General features: G+C 34.1%; 1 long non-coding RNA gene across 1 annotated transcript in view; it reads right to left on the bottom strand.

Annotated features, from left to right (window-relative positions):
* The window catches only part of LOC103596591, an 8,735-nt gene extending 5,177 nt beyond the window's left edge, over positions 1-3,558 (bottom strand). Inside the window, exon 1 of the long non-coding RNA XR_551059.1 lies at positions 3,462-3,558. This is a non-coding gene — a long non-coding RNA (uncharacterized LOC103596591). The remainder of the gene's footprint in view (positions 1-3,461) is intronic.
* Between the last annotated feature and the right edge of the window lie 1,310 nt (positions 3,559-4,868).

Raw genomic sequence — 4,868 nt, 5'->3', positions numbered from 1 at the left:
GGAAAAATTAGGTTCTATTTTACAAATAGTGCTAAAACAATTGATCATCCCTATGGTTTTGAGAGTGGTTTCACAATCATTGAAATCACACACACATATTCATAAATACATACACACATACATACATATATAATCTTGTGTGAATCTATAGTAATATATGAGACATAAGACATATAAATATATAAAAAATAAGGAATTAAAAGAAAAATTGAAAAAGAAAATATTAATTAGCATAAACTTGCTAAGTGCTTAAACTTTATGAGCATAAACTTTTTTATTTTATCATGCAGAAATTCTGGTCATTAACTTATTTTTAAATTGAAACATAATTGATTGTATGTATCTGTCGGGTACAAAGTTGAATGTCAGTACCGGTGTGCAACATGTGATGCCCAAATCAAGATAGTTAGTATATTCAATATTATGCAATATAATCGTTTTTCATGGTCCTTTATCTATTCCTTCCTTTCCTTGCCCCCTGCTCCCACCTCTGGTAACCTCAGTTCTGTTCTCTCAAAGTTCAACATATTATTGTTATTGTCATATCTTTCTTTCTTCCTTTCATTTTTTATTTATTTGTTGATTTTTTTAGGTCTCACTTATGAGTGAGGACAAGCAGTATTTCTCTTTCTGTGACAGTTTATTTCACTTAACATAATTTTCTCTAAGTTCATCCATGTTTCTTGGAATGGCATTAATTAGCATAAACTTGCCAACTGCAGTAACTTTATTAGCATAAGCTTGATATTAAAAACTGACAAAAACAGTACAAGAAAGTAAGATTAAATCAAAACACACGGTTAAATTTAGGAGCAAAAATTGTAAGCCAAATACAGAAAAACTGAACCCATCAAGGTAAAAAAAACAACAATAACACTAATATAACCATGTAAAAGATGAGTTAATTTTAGAAATGCAAGAGAAGTTTTATATTTTAAAAAATCAATTAATATAATGAACCACATCAGCATATTAATGGACAGAAAAGATATGGTCCTCTCAGTAGAAAAGGCGATGAAATGAAAGATACATTCATGAATTTTAAAAAAGAAAAACTCTTGGAAAATTAGAACAATAAATTCACTTTCTAAAGTGATAAAGGTCATGCAGAAAAAAGGGAAAAAAACTTACAGATAAAAGCATAATTAAGACGTTCTCTTTAAGATCAAGGACAAGAGAAGGAAGGTTGTGATTGCTATTTCTATTCAGAAATGATGAGTGCAAGATACGGCAGTAGGCAGAACAATGAACAGAATGTTTAAATATGGGAAAGAAAAAAAACAAGACTTGTTCACAAATGAAAAGATAGGTTATATCAAAAAAGATGAAACTAAAATACTACAATCAACACAAGATTTTTAAAGGTTGTGAGGCAAAAATCAATATATAATCAATAGCACCCATAGAACCAAATGGCCTTTTACAAATCAATAATTTAAAAAAATAAATAATGGGAAAGTGACCAAAGTGTATAAATAGTCTCTTTACAGTAAAAGGAATATAGAGGGTCAGTATATATATATATATATGATGCTCAAATTTACCAATCATCAAGGAAATGCAAATTAAATCAATAGGGATATTTTTCACATATTGACCAACAGTACAACTAAGGTGACGTACTGGGAAGAATTTATGGAAATATGCATTATCATATATATTTGATAAGAATATCCATTAGAAAAATCAATGTGAAGGATAATTAGGTGGTACCTCTTAAAATTAAGATGTTCGTAACTTTAGATAAAGAATTCAAATTTCTGGAAATCTATTCCACATCAACATTCACACAGGAGCAAACAGGTATTGACATTTATTCGTTCATTCAGTAATTACTTAAGTGCCTTCATATACTAGGCCTTATTCTAGGTACTGCAGAATTACCAGAGAACAAGACTGAGAAGGACTTACCTTAACATTCCAGAAGGCTTATATACTAGAAGCATGGAGATGTTAACAAACAAATCAATGAAGAGTATAAAAAATAATTGGGTCATGAAAAAAAAAAATGGAGAGAACAAGTTTTCTATTTCTCAGGCATTTAAAAAGTGTATTGATGAGGGAGGCAATATTATACGTATAAAGACATTTATGACAGCAGTCCTATAATGAATACTGCAGTGGAATTGAGTTCACTGTTCAGAGTGGAAATAATGGAACCCCAGTATAACAGAGGCAAGAAGACTAAGGAATTAACACAAAAATCACAGGGAAAGAGTGAGTGGTACTCTGAGTGATTTGCAGAGATCTGTGGCAGTGAATATTTTATTATGTTATATCTAGAAATGCAATAAATGGGCAATCTATATGTGCTTTCTATTTATAGGCAGAAAAGCATTAATTATGGTGGGTACAAAACTAACACAGGTAATTAACAATTCTGGACTTATGCCAGTTCACAGATCCAGAGTAGTTCGACCAATGAATGGGGAGGCTTTGAAGAAGGTCACTGCAAGGCTGCTCACAGTTGTATTGGATGAATACATGTCCAAGCCTTCTCCAAAGGAGTATGCAATCATTTATTTGGGTGCCTTATAGCTGGAGAAAGAAAAATACCCAAATCTCAAAAAAGTATTCTTAAATATGGGCTCTGAACTAACTCTGAAATACATCTCAGGTCTAATGGTCAGAGTGAGAGTTTATAGAGGTCAAATGACAAAAGTCTTGGCCTGGGTCTCTTTTTCAAAAGATCCAGTAGGCCCACAATCAGTTCTGTGCTTATTTTTTTCAGTTCCTAAATGCAGAGTTAGAATCGTCACACTGGCTCTCCCACCCAAGGGGTAATAACTATTAGAACAGTGAAAGCTAAAAGGAAGCTCTTGGAACTTCCCTCTATATACAAATAGAAAATCAAAAGCCACAACACATCAGTGAGGGAACTGTGTAGATTTTTACTGTTATTGAAGATTTGAAAATTGGAGGATTCATAATTCCTATACTATACACACTTACCTCAACTGTTTGACAGTGAAAAAGCCTGAAAGATCTTAGAATATAACTGTAGATTATTATAAGTGATTAGGTTTACAGATCCAATAATACTGGAAGTGTACTTGGCAGATAAGGATGGTATATGAAGCAACTAACAAGTCTCAATGTAAGAATCACATTGAAGACTCATTGGTTTTGGAGTTAAGTTATGTCCTGATAACAACTATTCTCCATTTAAGAAGCAGTTACCAGCTTGCTACTAGGCTCTAGTAAAGACTGCTTAAAGAACACCAAGTAAATATGCAAGTTGAACCGCCTGTCATGAACTGGGGTATATCTACTCCATCAGTAAATGGTAATGATATGTATGAGACTTGAGTACAAGTATGTCAAAAATACACCATCAAACTACGTGAGCTGTTGGTTTACAATCTCACAATGGCTATTAATGCTGCTTAACAACTCTCCCTAAACCCACAGCTATCATCTAATTTCCTATGATCATTTAATGAAAGAGGGGAAATGCAAACCTGGTTTGTGCCAAGTGGACAGCATAGGATTACTGCTTTACTGCAGACTAGAGGTAAGAAAAATTCCCCAGAGGGCACAACTTCAAGCAGTATATCTGATTGTTCATTCTTTCTGAAAGAAAAAGTATTTTGAGATATACATTTAAATTCACACTCATGCACAAGAGCTGAGGTTGGCTAGCTGGCCATACAACTGAAAAGGCAAAATATAAAGATTGCTAAAAAATTAGGTCCTGAGGAGAAGTATTAATGGAGCTTTCAGAATAAGCACAGTGTATGAAAAGATTTTTGAATAGCCATGCAAATTTCAGTAGTCCTCAAGGTAACTCTCACTTCTAACACCAACTTCAAGTTTGGACATCCCAAGACTACCCTCAGGTTCAGTAATTCACTAGAAAGACTCACAGAATTCATAAAAAGCATTATACTCACAGTTACAGTTGATTGCAGCAAAGTGTACATATTAAAAGCAACCAAAGAAAGAGGCATATAGAACAGGGTCCAGGAGTCACCAAGAACAAGATTCTAGTTGCCCTCTCCCCCAAAAGGTATACATACAGTGCCTTTTTCTCACAAGAATGTGTGATAATATACATGTAGTACTGTCAAGCAAGAAGGTTCACCTTAGTGTCCATAGTTTTTATTAGGGATTAAATTTCATAAATATGGATGAACACTTACATGGCTGGCCTTATTCTCCAGCTCTTCCAGAGGGTGAATTGATACTGTGTAGTCCAAGATCCCTACCATAAATCACAATGTTAATTAGTCTATCTGGCCCCAGGTGAATAGACACTCTTAGGCAAGACATTCCAAGGGCTTAGAGGTGTTACATCACAGGATCTGGAGGAAAAGGCCAAACCTCTCTTTGGGAAAAGTTAATCCTTTACTGCTATGTGCATCAGAGAAAAATCTACTAGAGAAGAGGAAAAATGACTTGTTCTATGAATACCAATCAGCTTCTTTCCCAACCACCCAGAATTTGCTCACTCGGATTATATGCAATGCGACCATACTACTTCATCTGAAATTTGTCTTCCTAGTTCTCATTTCTGGTCTCAGAATGACTTCTAAAAATTACTGATTGTGCATATATTAATTCCCCTTAAGAGAAACCCAGCCCTCCAGCCCACAAGAGTATGTTCTTGTTATAAGTTCTCCACAAAGCTGTCTATTGAAACGCAGTAATGCATAACCTGTATATTCCCAAAGTTTATGTCATTCTGTATGACATATTGACATACATGTGAAATCAGTGTTGATCCAGATCTTCTAGACTCTTCTCCAACAGAAGGCATCCCTTCTTAACTATCCTTGGGTTATAATCCCTGTGAGAAACTGCTTGAACACAGAATACTACAAAGAAAAGTGATTTTATTTAGTTATACTGCAATCTAACTCTGTTAT

Source organism: Galeopterus variegatus, unplaced genomic scaffold, assembly GCF_000696425.1.
Source record: "Galeopterus variegatus unplaced genomic scaffold, G_variegatus-3.0.2 Scaffold2049, whole genome shotgun sequence".
In the NCBI taxonomy this organism is placed as follows: domain Eukaryota; kingdom Metazoa; phylum Chordata; class Mammalia; order Dermoptera; family Cynocephalidae; genus Galeopterus; species Galeopterus variegatus.
This window is presented reverse-complemented; position numbering and strand designations above follow the sequence as displayed.